Source organism: Chiloscyllium plagiosum, chromosome 14 (genome assembly GCF_004010195.1).
Source record: "Chiloscyllium plagiosum isolate BGI_BamShark_2017 chromosome 14, ASM401019v2, whole genome shotgun sequence".
NCBI classification, from domain to species: Eukaryota; Metazoa; Chordata; class Chondrichthyes; order Orectolobiformes; family Hemiscylliidae; genus Chiloscyllium; species Chiloscyllium plagiosum.
This window is the reverse complement of record NC_057723.1, coordinates 73393435-73412031: the sequence shown is the minus strand read 5'-3', so window position 1 is coordinate 73412031 and position 18597 is coordinate 73393435. Positions and strand designations below refer to the sequence as shown.

General features: G+C 43.9%; 1 long non-coding RNA gene across 1 annotated transcript; it reads left to right on the top strand.

The window, feature by feature from the left end:
* Nucleotides 1-662: 662 nt before the first annotated feature.
* Nucleotides 663-10750, top strand: LOC122556950. The gene is made up of 3 exons (XR_006313722.1): nt 663-800; nt 8115-8176; nt 9761-10750. It is a non-coding gene; the product is annotated as an uncharacterized LOC122556950 (long non-coding RNA).
* The last annotated feature ends 7847 nt before the right edge of the window (nt 10751-18597 follow it).

Below are 18597 nucleotides of genomic sequence, written 5' to 3'. Positions count from 1 at the left end.
TTTTCGGAACACTGATAGGGGAGGGGAGGGAAATATATCCCTGGTGGTGGGGTCCGTTTGGAGGTGGCGGAAATGATGACGGATGACACGATGTATATGGAGGTTGGTGGGGTGGTAGGTGAGGACCAGTGGGGTTCTGTCCTGGTGGTGATTGGAGGGGCGGGGTTCAAGGGTGGAGGAGCGGGAAGTGGAGGAGATGTGGTAATTAATTAAAACACAGATCTATCATTGGAATGAATTTCATAATTGAACCTCATTGACTTTCAAGAGTAACTGGCTCTAGCATGGAATTAGAGTTAACCCATGTATTGGAATGTCACTGCTATGTTAATTTATGCAGCTCCACTAACAAAAGAACAATGGGCCTTGTCAATCAGATTGCATTTGTGGAAACATTTGGTTTCTTTTTATGGGTAGCAACTGAAAACATCCATATTGAAGAATGGAAACACCTATAAAACGTAATGCTACATATCTATAGAACACAGAGAGGCGCTGGGGTGGGGAAATGGAGGTTCGTCCTCTCAATAATAGTGGCAGAAAGCTCAGCGAGACCATGGACACCAGCTTATAACACATGCCAATCTTTTTATGTAACTCTAGGAAGTATGGATTCCATTTCTCTGTCCACGTGCATTGTCCTCAACTGAGTATATCCTAACTCCAGCCTCCGGTGTTTTGATTAACAGGTACATTCACCAAGACATTGTTGGTGGCGGTTGGGGTCATTGCCAGTGGAGTGGTTGTCATCATCATTTTCGTCATTGTTGCCTGGAGAAAAAAGAAGGAAGTGATTGGAGGTAGGATTGCTGGTTCATTCTCCGGGACAGCACAGTGTGACACCAATCGCTTTTGCACATGCCCAGGGCCCAATCGCAGGAAACAAACATCCCTTGTTTTAGTTAGCTTACCAGAAAGTGAAGGTGCAATTCTCATCAATAATGGCCACTCTCAGGTCTGGGTTAAACCTTTTCCCTGACATTTGAGTGTCCACCTAGGTGATAGAACTTTGCTTTAGGTGTAAGTTAAATCAGCTAGAGTCAAATCAATGAAATATGGCTAATGCAGCTGCCTATTGATATATTGTGCAATATTCCTGTGTCTTATGACTCACCAAGGATTGCACAGACTGACATCTAGAATTGTTTTTTATTCTTTTTCCTATGATGGGATTTGGATATCGCAGATGAAGCAATTTGTTGCCCGCCTATTATCACTCTTGCCAGTCCATTTTAGAGGATAATTAAGAATCAATCCAATTTCTGTAGACTGGATAAAGACAGCAGTCTTCCAACCCAAAGAGAATTTGTTTTTCTTTAAGTTATTCACGGGATGAGGGTGTCTCTGGTTGGGCCAGCATTTATTGCCCATCCCTAATTACACTTAAGAGTCAACCACATCGTTGTGGGTCTGGAGTCACAAGTAGGCCCAGACTGGGTAAGGACATTATTCTGGATCAGTGGTGCTGGAAGAGCACAGCAATTCAGGCAGCATCCGAGGACAGGCAAAATCGACGTTTCGGGCAAAAGCCCTTCTTAACCAGATGGGTTTTTCCAACGATGGGTTCATGGTCGTCATTAGACTCTTAATCCCAGATTTCTATTGAATTCATATTCCACCATCTACCATGTCTGGATGTGAATCCAGGTCCCCGGAACATTACCTGCGTCTCTGGATTAACAATAACATTAGACCATTGCCTCCCCTCAAAATCTAGTTGGATAGATTTTCACATAGGTCATAATTTTGTGAGATTTTAGTGAGAGGCAACAAATTGCTTCATCTACGATATTCAAATCCCATCATAGGGAAAAGAATAAAAAACATTTCTAGATATCAGTCTGTGCAATCCTCGGTGAATTATAAGACGCAGGAATATTGCACGATATATCAATAGGCAGCTGCATTAGCCATATTTCATTGATTTGACTCTAGCTGATTTAACTTACACCAAAAGCAAAGTTCTATTGCGATGAGCTTAAGATTCCAGATTTATTAATGCCACCAGCATTTTAACATCATGGCACAGAGAATTAGCGGGAACACCTGGATTATAGATCCAGGGACATACCCATTGTGCCATCATCTCCCTTGTCCTTTGCTGAGAAATGCTTTAACAGACTATAGCTCCTTCTGGAGATCAAATTCGATAGAAATCCACGACCTATTGCATCACTTCAGGAAGGATAGTGAGACACTAGAATTCTTATTGTTTGTGAAACGTTGTGAGGAGTAGATTCAAATTCGGACCTTCTGACATCTGTGAAGTGCTTCTATTTAGATTGTTTTAAGGTATTTTAGTTCAGTGCATCACAAACTAATCTTCGATATTTTCTCGTCCACCTGTTCAGAGACGTTATTACACACCTCTGGGACTCAAACCCAATCCTCCTGACAAGCCATTCTTAAAACACATTGGATAATTAAACACAGGCTGAAGGCATTGCTCTGTGTGACATCTTCCATCTTCTAAAAGCACCAAGTTAGCATCGTGATCCCCAGTGATCACTTACCCCACTGGGGTGAATGTCAAATGGAGATTGAAATGACGCTGGAGGTCAGAAACAAAAACAGAAATTGTTGGAAAAGCTCAGCAGGTCTGGCAGCATCCATGGAGAGAAATCAGTTAATGTTTCAGGTCCAGTGGCCCTTCCTCAAAACGTTAACTCTGATTTCACTCCACCGATGTTGCCAGATTGCTGCACTTTGCTTGTGTGTGTCGGGTGAATCTTTATCCTGAATTACTCATTTCACGCATGAAGGCACAGGCTATAGATGACAACAGGCATGTCATGTATAAAATGGTGACCTCAGAATCTCAGCAATTACCTTTTTTCCATGCATTCGTGTCTTACTAAATCCCCAACTCTCTTCACTTATGCACCATTTTCAATTCTCTTCACCTTCCCTAAGAAGCTAGACAGCGTAAACCCATCACATGTATATCAGAGCTGGTACTTGGTGACTGTAAATCACTAGATGCTTATCCTGGCCATAATCACAACAGTGTGTAATCGACTAGGCCAAACCTCCTCAGTCCATTTCAAGAAAGTAGTCCAGACCCTAACTTTGCTCGTTGTTTTAAGCAGGTCTGAAGTGGATTTTCAGGGAGTGATGCAGCTGGTCAAAAATCCTCAGTTTTATACAAAACAGAATTTATTTACAGAGTATAGAATGAAACATAAACAAAAGAGAACAGAATATGAAATAACTTAACCTATGTGAAAACCTAACAGATTATCCCAACTAAATGATGCTGTTCCAATTTCCTGCAACAATCCTCATAAACCCCTCGGCAAAATCAAACACAGGGTCTTACAGGAGAAAGAGAGAGAGAGAGAGATAGCAGCAAGATTCAGCATGGGACTCATTCTTCCATGTAGCTATCTATTTTGGATTTCCAGCTAACAACGGGCCAGCAGCTCAAAGCAGCCAGACTGCTAAAAACCAAACCAAACCAAGCCAGAGAAAAGCTGAGCTGGGAGAACTTGCCACTACCCTTTCGTTGTACAAGTTTTATTTAAACTTAAAAGCTTCTTCAAGTAGATACACACAAACATAGCGGAACCTCTGTCTTTATGACTCCTCTGAAAGGAAACCCAAGGGCAACCAAACCTTGTTCAAGGAGCAGCAACGTCATGTGTGTTCGTGCATGGATAAGCCAGTATGAAAACAAGCTGAGGCAGACAGCATTCTGATAACACACATGTATCCAGTTATCGGAATGCTGTCTGCCTCAGCTTGTTTTCGTACTGGCTTTCTTGTCATGCACTGACTGGCTTACAGGAGGCCAGCCTCTGTGACTTGCATTGTTTTGTTAGCATCATCGTCATCTGCGGTCCCCTGTATGATGACCCTCTCCCACTCTCAGGGTGAATCCATAGGTGGCTATACAGACTGATGGGGCTACTGCAGGCTCTGTTACACTTGGGGCAGGAGGTGGTCACGTGAAGGGGGTGACTGGGGCATTAGTGAGGCAGCATGCTCCTTTCCCGTTTCCGGCTGACTTCCGCTTTTTCCCAATGGCAAATCTTGATGCCTTCCTGGATGCTCCTCCCCCACTTTGGACGGTCTCGAGCCAGTGATTCGCAGGTGTGTGTGGGAATGCTGCACTTCCCCAGTAAGACCTTGTGGGTATCCCTGAAGCGCATCCCCTCCCCCCAAGGCAGGCCTGCCGTTTCGGAGCTGGGAGTAAGGCAGCACACGGAGGGACAGGCCGGCAGCTGAGGAGCAATGAACAATCCAGGAGCTGAATGCATCCCTATGCCAAGCCAGTGTCAGGCTTGCAGCAAAAGGTGCTTGCTGTTTCTATGGCAACACACTGCGTGTGTGCTTCAGGTGAATGGTGCTGAGTGAACGCTAAATGCGGGTAGTTCTTTAGTGAGGTGAAAGAGGACTGTGGTTAGTCAGGGGTACCCACACATTCAGTTAAGGTTCTCATCTCATTCCACTCAGCATCCCAGTGAATCCCCTCTGCATTCTCCCTAGTGCAGTCATATTCTTCACACAATGCAGTGACCAGAACTGCATGCAGTACTTTCATTGACGCCTATCTATAGTTTTGTGCTGTGCCAGGACAGTTTGTTTCCTCTTGGTATTCCATGCCACAACAAACAATAGCAAACGTCCCATGTGCCCCTTACCTGCGTGACCTATTACACTCAGGGATCTGTGGATATGTGGACTAAGCTTCCTCTGCTCTTCAGTCCTTTCCAGGTTTCCAGTAACGTGTAATCTCTTGCCTTGTTAGTCCACCCCATGCGTGCTACCTCACGTGTTTCTTGGTTGAACACTATCAGTCCAGAGCATTCATTCTGGTCAGAGACTGGGACCTACATCCTTACAGTCCAATGATTGGGCCACGGTCAGTCCTGCAGGCCAAGTGCAACCAGGTTAAAGATGGTAATGCGTGCTGTGGAGAGGTCAGTCTGGATGGGCAGGCCAATGAGTCAAAGGGAGGGAATTGAGTTTGATGGAAACGGATGGAAGAGCAGTCAAGACTCAAGCAGGAAGAGGAGAGGAGCTGAAGTGTCCCAAAAGAGTGAGTAGAATGTACAGAGGACGGGAAGGGTTTGTTCATTGGGACCTTGAGGTGCAAAGAGATGTCAAGTGGACGAGCTGCTTGCAATAATGAGGCTGATAGTCCATGAGGATGAGTGAAAGGCAAGTGTAGTGGCATCAAGAACAGAAATTGCTGGGGAAACTCAGCAGCTCTGTCTCTGTGGAGACAGAAAGCAGAGTTAACGTTTTGGGTCCAGTGACCCTTTTTCAGTCCCAAATGTAGATGGGAAAAGGTTGGTGTATATGCTGACAATGGGGTCAGGGGGAAGAGTAAACGATCAATGGAGATGAAGCCTAGGGAGAGAGGGCAGCCGTCAGGCAGACTAGGGAATGAGGATAGGTCAGCCTGGGAGAATGACCAGAGACAAAAAAAACTGCAGATGCTGGAATCCAAAGTAGACAGGCAGGAGGCTGGAAGAACACAGCAAGCCAGGCAGCATCAGGAGGTGGAGAAGTTGAGGTTTCGGGTCTAACACGGCAGTTATTTTGGTGTTTTTTTTTGTTTTGTGTAGTGACATAGCTAGAGCGAGTAAAAGCCCTGTGAGTGTGACATACCAGAGGGAGGATGCTATCACTTACCCTTGCAGAGCTGACTAGACCATTAACTTTCTTCCAGCACTGCTGTGTGTGTCGTTTCACCCAAGACATAGCAGTGGTCCAAGCTGATATGGTGGCATGGCCTCCTGTGGGAGTCTGCTGGGCGAGGAACTGCCTACCTCTCTAGTGTTGCATCCACCAGCCCTTCAGGTTCCTGTTTGCGGAGTAGACAGTGAGTACTCCTTCCCTCTGGGCTTTGCCCACAGTGATAACAGTTAAACCAGCACTGTGTGAGAACCGACACCTGGCTCCCTGGATCTGATTGGCTGTGCACATGATCTTTCAATATGGCACCAGCAGAGTGAATGCTGGGAAATCCCAGCCATGGTGGGCATGTCCTCCGCACCTGCCACATGATTCCACAGGAAAGGCACCCAAGTTGCGTAATGAATGAGGGGACGAAACACTCTCACTGAAGATGGGAAAATGTCACCCGAGGGTAGGTTTTGATTTTGTGCGATGGAGTAAGCAGCCTGCTTTACATCCCTCTGTTACTGCTTGAACACCATAGTACCAAATCAGAAAAAATGTCAACTTCGAATCACAAATGTTGTATAGTCGGACGAAGCCAAGATCTCCGGTACCGTTAGCAACAATGGAAACAATGTCACATTCGCCATGCTGGGCTTATTTACATAGAGGAGGCTGCGTTCAGGATATCTGGGGATGTGCTTCTAGTCTAACCCTGGCAAATGCCTTGCACTCCATTCCATCTGTCTAAGGCCGGCACGGTGGCTCAGTGGTTTGCACTGCTGCCTCACAGCACCAGGGACCCACATTCAATTCCACACTCGGGTGACTGTCTGGAGTTTGTACATTCTCCCCATGTCTGTGTGGGTTTATTCTGGGTGCTCCAGTTCCCTGCCACAGTAGAGGGATGTGCAGATCCAGGGATGTGCAGGTTAAGGTGGATTGGCCATGCTACATTGTCCCGTAGTGTCCAGGGATGTGCAGGTTTGGGGGGATTGGCCATGCTAAATTGTCCCGTAGTGTCCAGGGATGTGCAGGTTAGGTGGGATTGGCCATGCTAAGTTGTCCCGTAGTGTCCAGGGATGTGCAGGTTAAGGTGGATTGGCCATGGGAAATTATCCCATAGTGTTCAGGGATGTGTAGGTTAGGATGGATTGGCTGTGCTAAATTGCCCTGAAGTGTCCAGGGATGTGCAGGTTAGGGGGGATTGGCCATGCTAAATTGCCCCATAGTGTCCAGGGATGTACAGGTTAGGTGGATTGGCCATGGGAAATGCACAGTTAGAGAGGGATGGGGAAGTGGATTTGGATGGGATGCTCTTCAGAGGACCAGTGAGGGCCAAATGGTCTATTTCCACTCTGTAAAAATTCTATCAGAGCAAAAGCTGCCAGCTGACGTCATGTGGATCTTTAAAGTTATCAAGCAGTTCAATATGGTTGGACATTAAGTACACCACTTTCCATTTCCTTCATGAACTGTAAGGGAGAGAGTTGGGAGATGGGGTTGAGGATGGGTGAGGCTGTTAGCTCTCCCGCCACTCGGGGCACTAAGACCTGACGGGTGAGTGAGAATGGCTGACTTGCCCTTCCTCGGCTTCGACACTCACCCTAGCCAGCAGCCACTGGATCCTAAACCTGCCAGTTAGGCCAAATCCATGGGGGATCCAGAGGTGAGAAGGTAAGTCTTTATTCCAGCCAATCAGCCAATCACGGGGGTGATGATGACTGTCATAGGAGCTGTAACAAGTGTCGGAAGCAAGTGGTGGGGGGGGGGTTGCGTTCGAAGGCCAGCAGTTGACTCGATCTGTGTCTTTAATTGCCCCCAGATGGACACTTGGAGGTAACCCCTCCCCCTCCCCACCATCTCCACCAACACAGCAGGCAGCTCTCCACAGTTTTCCAGTCAGGAAATGACTCCCAAGTCTCCTGAATTGAGGCTCCCATTCATTGACTCCCAAGTCTCCTGAATTGAGGCTCCCATTCATTGACCACTCCATGACCTTGCTGAGTCAAGAACAGTCGAAAATGGACCCCTCTCACCCAGCACTGGCAAGACTGGGCTGAGTTTCTCACCAAGATCAAACCTAACCGATTATTTCCTCTTCTCGTCACCTCCAGGAAGAGAAGTGTTGCACCCTTACAATATGGTTCTATTTATTGACTCTTAATCTTTGCTGTAGGACATTGTTCCAAACAATACAAGAAAGAATTTCGGGATAACGTCTTTATCCAGAGACTGGTTAGAATGTAGAACGTACTGCCAGATAGAATAGCTGAGGCAAATAAAATGGGAGGGTGAGTGAGATAAGTGCACGAGAGAGAAAGGAATGGAAGGGTATTCTACTGGGGTTCGATGGTGTAGAACATGAGGCATCTCATAACCTGCCCAAACAGCACTTCAAGTGTGTGTTATCCCTGGGAGTGCAACAACATGCAAGTTACCCTTCGATCTTTCCTCACTAATTGGTTGATTTTGCATTGTCCCAGGGCAAGAGTTGGAAAGTGATTCCCAACCTGTGATCTACACTGAAGTGCAGACACCAAAAAAGGTTTGTAACAGTGCTTCCAATTACATCGGAACCTTTTCGTTGCATGTTTAATGTAGACAACCATCACAACCCATTCCACAGAAGGAGGACGCAGTGATTAATACAAGGGCTGGATGCTAAATTTAGGATGACATAATGAACAAGTTGGAAAGATATAGATCAAACCAGAGAGTTTGAGTTGTTTAGAGAGAGTTTCCCAGATCATCAAACCAATGATGAAGCAGTCAGAGGAGGCCAGTGCAGAAAAACCTCAAATCAGAAGACTGAATGCTGTGGGAGGGGATGAGGTACAGAAGTTCAGTGGATTAAGGAGACTCTTGGAAATGAGGGAGAGAGTTTTAATTTCATTGTGTACGGATTGATCATGTTTGATGATGAAAGGCAAAGATTCATCCAGTTTGCTTTCACCCATTCTGCAAGTCACATTTAAGCTATTCGTTCATTGAATGTATGTCAAGATTAGAGTAGCGCTGGAAAAGCACATCATGTCAGGCAGCATCCAAGGCCTTGTAGAGAGAGGAGGAGATCTTCTAAAAGATAGCATCCTTGGAAGGCATCCACTTGAATGTGTGTGTCAATGAATAGGCCAGCATTTATTTCCCATCCTGAAACACCCTGGAAAAGGTGGTGGTGAGCTGCCTTCTTGAGACACTGAAGTGTTGGGACTTCTTTGTGTTTTTTTGTTAATTCCTGCAGATACTTGTTTCAGAATCCTCACCGTTTGGATCAAATCTCAATCACAAACTCCCTCCGCAACAACCTCCACCACACAAACGGCAGAGGGGCAGGAAGGGTCTGTGATCTCCGCAGCAATGAGGGAGGACAATAAATGCAGGCCTGTCCAAACGCCTTGTGATTTAAAAACAAACTTGTACAGAAGATCCAAACCTTGACCTGCAAGGGGTTTTTAACGAGAAATTCAAAAGAGGAGAGAGATATAGAGAGGATGAGAGGTTGAATGAAGGAATTTCAAAGGCTTGGACCGAAATTGAAAATGCAATGTTTAAAATTAAGGTGCATAATCATTCAGAGCTGGAAGAATACATGGATCTCAGAGGTTTGTAAGGCAGAAGGAGGTAACAGACGTGAAGATGGATGTGGCGATAGAAGGAATTGTTGAACAATTAAGATGATAATATTAGAACCAAGGCCATATTTACTAGAACTAGGGGGCATAGCCTCAAAATAAGAGGGAGCGGATTTAGGACTGAGTTGAGGGGCAGCTTCTATGAATCTGTGGAAGCCCCTGCCCAGTGAAGCAGTTGAGGCTGCCTCGATGAATGTTTTTAAGGCAAAGATAGATAGATTTTTGAACAGTAAAGGAATTAAGGGTTATGGTGAGGGAATGGATAATTGGAGCTGAGTCCATGAAAAAATCAGCCATGATCTTCTTGAATGGGGGAGCAGGCTTCAAGGGCCAGATGGCCTACTCCTGCTCCTAATTCCTACTTTCTTCAGTTTTTATTTGAACTGGGAGCAACATATGTAGGCGGTTGCTGGGTGAATGGGACCATGCACTGGTTCAGATGTAAAAACAACTTGTTGTGGCATTTCAAATTTGTCCCTCCCTCTCTTGCCTTGCAGACTCAGGCAACTCAATCTGAGGCCAGTGGCAGACGAGAAAACGAATTTGCCTACGCCAATCTGCAGCACGAATCAATCGTGCCAAGGCAGGCAAAAGCTCAGAGTGACAGAGTGGAGATCTTGGGGGCTGTGTGAAAGAACGCGGACGGAATGCTGCAATCAGTTCATTAACACGAATGGCAGAGAATCGGCAAATCTGTAAACGACACTGAAACAAAATTGAGCGTGGTATTTTTTACGGGTAAAGTAATTTGGAAATGAACCCTAAACTGTATTTTTGTGCAATGGAAGTAAAATAGTTATGGGCTGTCAAATGTATAAAGTATCAAACTCCTTGTGTGTTATGTGGACACCTGTAATTTACTTCCTGTCATGTTTTGTCACACTTGCTTTCCACTCATTTCCTCCAGTTGCCCATTATTTTTCCATCCCACTTCCCCCCTTTCTGCTTTTTCCTGTCATGTACCTCACGAACACTCAATATTCACTTGGCTTGCAAAATTCTTCCCCCTATTTTCTTAATAGCGTAGAAGCATTACCAGCTCTGACTCACTGTGAGCAAAGCCTCAAGATATTTCACAAAAAGGACAAATATAATTTATTGCAAGCTGGAATGTTGAAAATTCTTGAAGATCCATAGTGATTTTAGATTTCATCTGATCCCCCCTGATTTTGTAGATTATCTCATCAAACAGATAGTGTTAAAATGGATGAAATCTGCATGACTAGATATTGCAATGAGACAGAGGTCTTCCATTCAAATACAAATACAGTCCACATCAGAAAGTCCTCTGATTGCAGGAGTACTATGTGGAGTTTGACTCATCTTGTTCCATTTTATAGTGATCTTGAGCAGGCAGCACAAGTAATTTATCCTAATTTCCAGTTTTTCTCAAAGACACAGTGTTCCTAGATGAGATTGTGCCAAAGTAGAGGAGGTCCGACAGCATCTTTACTCTTAGTCTAATCATGCTATATCTGACCTCTGAGTACATGATGCTAACACTTGCGAGCTGATGTTTCTGAAGTGCCCACTTTAAAGGAAGATACATCAGGAAATCGAAGAGTACACGGGCAGAAAAGCAAGGGCACAGCTCATCAACACACTCACCAACTAGGAACATCTCCTTTCTTCCTGGAAGGTCTCCAACCTTGGTATCTGATGTCTTCCTGATGGCATGTGCTCGTTCATATATCCTCAGACCGATGTAAATAAGGTTCACGTGTCTGCCGTCCCACCTCAATCCGATGTTTGGTTTCCCCCCTGACCTTTAACAATACGCGTGTTTTCTTTAACTGTCTCTGCCCACCACTAAACTGATTGGCTTCATGTTCTGGCGTTGCCAGTGCTGCCCAGGTAGTTTCCACGAGGTTTAAGCACACACCGTCATACTCCCTCCTCCAGTCGCTCAACAAGTCTACTTTGCCCATTAACCTTGGGAGAGTGAATGGATCTGACAGAATCGTTCTTGACTGTCAATCAAACAGCCCCTTGTCCCACTGCCCAACATTCATTTTGTGGCCACATTGTTTTATCGCTTGGACTTTGCTCGTTTTCTCACAGCGTGTTCCTGGAGCGATCAGGACAGTCTAGGAAGGATGGAGAAAGTGAGGGCTGCAGATGCTGGAGATCAGAGCTGAAAATGTGTTGCTGGAAAAGCGCAGCAGGACAATGCCCGAAACGTCGATTCTCCTGTTCCTTGGATGCTGTCTGACCTGCTGCGCTTTTCCAGCAACACATTTTCAGTCCAGGAAGGATGGCAACTGTAGTATGGTGCTCTACCTTTGTCGCTTCCTATCCATCTTAGTTTATTCAATGAAGTAATTTCTCTCTATATCTACTTCCCAGTATATCTGTTTGTTTTTCTGTGTGTTTACCTCTCTCCCTTGCGATCACTTTCCCCAACCTATCCCTCTCCCTATCCCTTGCTTTCTCTTTACTCCACACAATCTTCACATTTGATGTATATCCATTTCTCTACTTCTATCAGTGTTTCCTCCTATCTATCTTGCTACCTCAGTCTCTCTTTCCTTCCTTATCATTTCCTGTATCTCACTGTTTTTAGATTAGATTAGATTACTTACAGTGTGGAAACAGGCCCTTTGGCCCAACAAGTCCACACCGATCCTCTGAAAAGCAACCCACCCAGACCCATGCCCCTACATTTGTTACAGCTTCTGATTTTCTCTCTTCCCAATAACATTTTTAATGAAGAGACTAGTGTAACATTTTATAGGTGAACTCATATTAAACTAAACTCAACACCCATTAAATAATTGCAATTAAAAGAAATTTTGCCACAATAAAAGTAGGGATAAACCTAGAATTTAAAAAAAATAAACTAACAATAAAAATACAGAAACCTAAATCAGCAGATAATGTTTCAACAGTTAATTAGCGTTATATCAGCTCGATATTAATCACCTTAAGTTATTTTCTCTTACACTTGTTTAGATATGAAAACCAACTTTAGTTGTTCAAAGTGTTCAGAGTCGCCAGGCACTGAGTCTCAGGAATGAAACATACCACCACTTCTGTAAAAAAGCACATGCATTTCACAAACAAAATGTTGCTTTAAATATGCTGCATTTGTATAATTACAAATTGCTGAGAATGATAACTCGGTCTGCAGATAGGAAGTGGCTTATCCCTTCAGCTATATCTGGCTAGAGTGTAATGCAATGACATAGGGTCATCTGCATTTCAATGACAATGTTAAGCAGTATAATATGAAGCACGGTCATTTTAACTATAGAGAGGGCGCGATTGAATTAACCCTCTCTAGACGAAACAATTGGACAGAGATTACAACGGGCAGCAATTCAATATCACCATCTCCCATTATTACAAATACCCCATTTATTTCTCTCACAAGTTGCCATTGGTTTATTGGGAGTTGGCGCCTGGGGATGTTTGGTATGTTACAGTGTCCTTTTTTAAAAAAATATATATATTTAGTGAAAATACCTTTATGTCTGTACAGCGATGGGCTTTGTCTATGAATTTCACTATGTTCGTCCAAAACTTGTAATAAATATGTAAATCAAGTAATTGTGGATTAATTACTAACTGGAATATTCCACCCCAAGAATTAAATAAAGCACTTGGATTATTAGGAATTGCTGTGTTCAAAATGTGGTGATTCTTCACATGGACAGTCAGTGACATGCCCACTGTGGTTATTCAGGAAGAGGTAAACAGGAAAAAGATTCCCTTTGGATTAATTAGCCAAAACTTGGGAGAAGCTGAACTCTATGAATTGTGCAATTCCAAATTTAATTCCCTGGGTTGCAATATGTTTGTCTCGCAGTATTATATTGAGAAGTTAAGAATTCCTGTCGTGACTTTCACATCCTCAAGGCTTCCCAAAGTATTGAACAGTCTATGAAGTACATTTTTACAGTTTGGTATAAATGGAATTGGAAGGCCTTGTGAATGCAGCAAGGTTCCATAAATGGCACTGAGAGAAAGCATCAATGAATTCAAAATCATAGAACGCTAACAGTGCGGAAAGAGGCCATTCTGCAGCAAGTCTGCACTGACCCTCTGCAAAACAAGCCACCCAGACACACACCTGACTCTGTAAACCCACATTATCATAACTAATTCCTCTAGCTGGCACATCCCGGACACTACGGGGCAATTTAGCATGGCCAATCCCACCTAACCTGCACATCCCAGGACACTACAGGGCAACTTAGCATGGCCAATCCCACCTAACCTGCACATCCCTGGACACTATGGAGCAATTTGGCATGGCCAATCCACCCTAACCTGCACATCCCTGGACACTATGGGGCATTTAGCTTGGCCAATCTACCCTAACCTGCACATCACTGGACACTGGGGCAATTTAGCAAGGCCAATCCACCCTAACCTGCACATCCCTAGACAGTATGGGGCATTTTAGCATGACCAATCCACCCTAACCTGCACATACCTAAACCTACAGGGCAATTTAGCATGACCAATCTACTTAACCTTCACATTCTTGGACATTATGGGGCAATTTAGCATGGCCAATCCACCCTAACCTGTACATCCCTAAGCACTATGAGGCAATTTAGCATGACCCATCTACCTAACCTGCACATCCCTGGACACTATAGGGCAATTCAGCATGGCCAATTCACCAACCTGCACGTCCCTAAAGGCTACAGGGCAATTTAGCATGAAGAATCCACCGTAATCTGCACATCCCAGACACTGCATGACAATTTAGCATGGCCAATCCATCTAACCTGCACATCTCTAAACACTATGGGACAATTTAGCATGGCCAATCCACCTAACTTGCACATCTTTGGAGGAAATCGGAGCACCTGGTGAAAAACCACACAGACACAGTAAGAATAAGTAAACTCTGCACAGATTGTCACCCAAGACTGGAATTGAACCTGGGTCCCCGGTACTCTGAGGCAGCAGTGCTAACCACTGAACCGCCCAAGTTGTCATTTGTTGTGTAAAAGTAAAATGCTGGAAATATGAAAAATAAAATTAGCACATTCTGGAAACAGTCCAGACCAATATCTTCAGAGCAAAAAAACGAGTGAAGGAGCTAAATCTGGCAATCTGGGTTGGAGTTCCTACTTCTGATGCAGAACCCTACACATTTGTTGCAAATGTTTCTCACAGACATGCCCCCTTTTTACAAAACTAGTTATCGTATTACTGCATGTACATATGAATATGGAGCAGAAGCTTGACGTTTTCTTCCTTCAAGTTTTCCTCCCACATTTAATTAAATCATGGGTGATCTAATTATAACCTGAAGTTTGCACTCCCACCTACTCCAATAACCTTTCACCTCCTTGCGTGACAAGGATCCATTCACATCTGCCGGAATAATATTCAAGGATTCTGCTTCCATTTGTCAAGAAGATGGTTCCACAGATTGTGACCTTCTGAAGAAATTGCCCTTCATCTCTATTTTCAATGGGTAATGCCTGATGCCTCTGTTTTATTCTTCCTTCCAAAATGAAAAACAAAAATCTCCTTATGAAGGTAGAGAGTGCACCAGGTTCCTTGCCCCCTATCACTGTACCTTTGCTCCTGAGGACCATTGGCTGGGGCAATGGAAAGCAGGAGTGTGTAACCCTGAGGATGCTGGGCCTAGGCTCTCCATGACAACTACCACCCAGTCCATGGAGACAGTCACATGACTCGCTGCACTGCTGCAGCTCCTGGGCACTGTGGCCCATTCCCTTCCACACTCCTTCTCACTGCTCTTGTCCCTCCCTGTGCACATGGATGAAATCCCTGATTCCTGACTCCACAGAGTCTCCTCCTAATCTGGGCCTGAGCAGGTGCACGGTCTCTGCCATCCCACTGAGTACCTGCGGCCTAGGGCATGTCTTCCTCAGCTGGCTGCGGAGAGAAATTACAGAGAGTTGTGAATGCAACCATCACGCAAACCGGCCTTCATATGTTTGTCTGTGTGTGAATGTGCCTGTGTGTGTGTGTGTTTGTCCTTGTGTTTGTCTGGGTGTGTGTATTTGTATGTGTCCATGTGCGTATCCATGTGTGTGTGGGGCTGTGTGGCTGTATGTGTGTCAGTGTGTATCTGTGTGTGTGTGTGGCTGTGTGTGTGGCTGTGTGCGTGTCATAGAGATCTGTGTGTTATATACATTTGTGTGGGTGTGCATGCATTTGTATGCATGTATACGTGCGTGTGTGTGTGTACGTATACAACTAAGAGCTGTTAAAACAGATAAAGTTGCCATCTTTGATAATATCCATTAAAAGATCCTTTAAAAAATTAGCATGTTCTATACAATCCTTTGTCAATTTTTTTAAAATTGCTGTTTTGAATCAGGAAATTAACTCTCAAAATAAGTATAACACAATGAAAACATCTTATGAAATTATGTAAAGGATATACCAACTGTGGGACCAATAAAGGGTTTCGGGGGGGGTGCGTGGTGGGGAGTGGGGATTGAATGCTGGTGACTATAAGAGTAGGATAAACTCCACCATCCCCCTCACCGCCCCCTCCTGTTGTGGGCAGCCACTGTCATTGTCACAACACTTGTGCATGCTAAAACAATCCAAAAGGTAAAGGCAAGGTAAGACTCCCACGCATTCTCAGTCTCCCACAGTCTGGGGACATCAGGAATGAGAAATAGACAGAGAAAATTATGGACTTTATTCACTTAATAAACAAGAGAGTTGCTCACTCTGCAAAGAGCCTTTTGTTACCAAAAGGGGAAAGGCCCATTAGCTTGGCTGAAGTAATGAGAGTATTATTAAAACTGCCGCATGTGACAAATTAGACAGAGACCTTATCAGAGAACCTGACACAGTTTCCTACAAGGATGTTTGAAAAATGTTTGCTTTGAAACCATAGATGAAGTAAACTACAGTCATTCCCTCTGTATCAGAGTGTACAAGATTGTCAGAGGTTGACTAAGGAGGAAGTGCCAGATCTGCTTAAAAAATACACATGAAAGGGTAAAATGTATTCACCTAGGCCTGGGGTAGCAGGTAAAGAGGTTACAATATTAAGGCACACAGGATCCTCTCAGTCTGTAATGCTGAGGGATGAGGAGATAGGTCTCCTGAGGGGCTATTGTCAGAGAAGGTACTGGTAACAGAAATTCATGGTGAGACAAAAAGTGCTCGATTATGTAAAGTAAGGCTAGAGAGTCCAGTGAAGAGTGGAGAATTTGTGTTGGGAGTACTGGACAACCTCTCAGCTCCAGGAATACAACTTTTCCTTGCAAACGATACAGCTGATCAATCGATAGGCGTGCTGCCTACTCTAGTTGAAAAGCCAGTGGAGATGCAGGCAATTGAAGAAATGAAGAATGTTTATCCAGGAATTTTCCCAAATTGTGTGATCACAAGATCACAGAGGCCCAACTTGAAGCAGGAGAGATCAAAAGGGACAGATAAGGAAGCTGATATAGCTTTATCCGAGATCTTCTTTAATCAGATAAGTGGAATAGAAAAGGAACAAATAGGTAAACATGTAAGTATCTTTAGCTCCGCTAAACTTACTGTATTACAGCAAAAAGATGAGAACTTAAAACAATTAAATCAAAAGCCATTTACAGAGAAGGAAAGCGAATGCACCCCTGTGTGTTATTACTCAACATATGATGTCTTAATGAGGAAATGGAATCCATCACTAATTCAAGCAGATGATAAATAGGCAGAGATTCATCAAATATTTCATCAGTAGGTTATAGAAGGGAAGTGCTGAGAGTAGCACATGAGCTATGACTTCGAGGTCTTTTAGGGGTGAGGCAAACACAGGCTAAAATACAAAGACATTTCTTACTGGCCTGGACCACACAAGGATGCCGTTGAATTTTGTCAGACATGTCATACATCTCAGCTAATCAGAAAACCACAGGCAGTCATAAAACCTGCACCTTTAATACCTTGAATTTGAGGAAACTTTCACAAACATCTTGATTGATTGTGTAGATCCCCTACCTCAAACAAAAAGTGGGAATAAATTAACAATCAGATTTCTAGAGGCAATCCTATTATGCAACATTGCAGCTAAAATGGTTGTAGAAGAATGACATAATTGTTTTACTAGATATGAACGACCAACAGAGATCAAGACAGATCAAGGATCAAACTTCATATCCAAACTATTCAAGGAGGTTATAGATAACTTGGGAATAAGGCAATTAAATCTACTGCGTACCATTCCAAATCACAGGGAGCGATAGAGAGCTGGCATCAAACACTGAAGACCATATTGAGGGCTTATGGTCGGGATTATCCAGATGATTGGGATAAGAGGGTTCCATTTGTACTTGTTGCGATCAGGGATGCACCGAGTGAATCGACCAAGTTCAGTCCATTTGAATTAATTTTTGGACATGAAATAAGAGGACTGTTAAAACTGATTAAGGAGAAATTAATAAGTCAGAATGCAGAGACCACCCATTTGGACTATGTGCCAAATTTTAGAGAATAATTAAATAGAGCTGGACAGTTGGCTAGACAACATTTAACAGTATCACAGCATACAATGGAACAGGAAATGGATAAGAAATCATAAATTCACAATTTTTCAATTGGGGATAAGGTATTGGTGTTACTTCCAGTAACAGGTAAGCCTTGAAAAGCCAGGTTTAGTGGACCTTATCAAATTGAGAGGAAATTGAGTGAGGTGAACTACTTGATAAGGACTCCAGACAGGAAGAAATCTCCCAGAGTGAGTCATGTGAACATGCTCAAAAGGTATTTTGATAGGGAAGGGAAGCAAGAGGAGAAGGTGATAATGATTACAGCACAGAAGGAAGAACCAAGTTCAGAGGGTTCTGAATTGGACATTCCTCAAATCATATTGGACAATGAGGAAGTTGTCAAAAATTGGGATAAATTATTGAGTTTCCTTCCACCAGAAAATCAAAATTACCTGAAAGAGTTATTACTATCACATGGGGAGATATGCAGAAATAAACTGGGAAGTGCTAACCTATTTGTGCGTGATGTGAGATAGGAGATGCTGTTCCGATTAGGCAACATCCTTATAGGCACAACCCTCTAAAGTTGGCACAGGTTCAGAAGGAGATAGAGCGCATGCTCCAAAATGGCATAATCAAAGTGAGTTACAGTGACTGGAGCTCACCCATAGTCATGGTGCCAAAGCCAGACAGTACCCAATGGTTATGTGTGGACTATCACAAAATCAATGCTGTTATGAAGATTGATGCATATCCAATTCCACGGTTGGAGGACGGTGTCGAAAAAGTGGAATAAGCAACTTTCATTTCTAAGTTGGACTCGCTCAGCGGCTACTGGCTACTTTTGTCAGAGAGAGTAAAGGCACTTTCGGCTTTCATAACACCAAATGGACTATATCAGTTCAAAG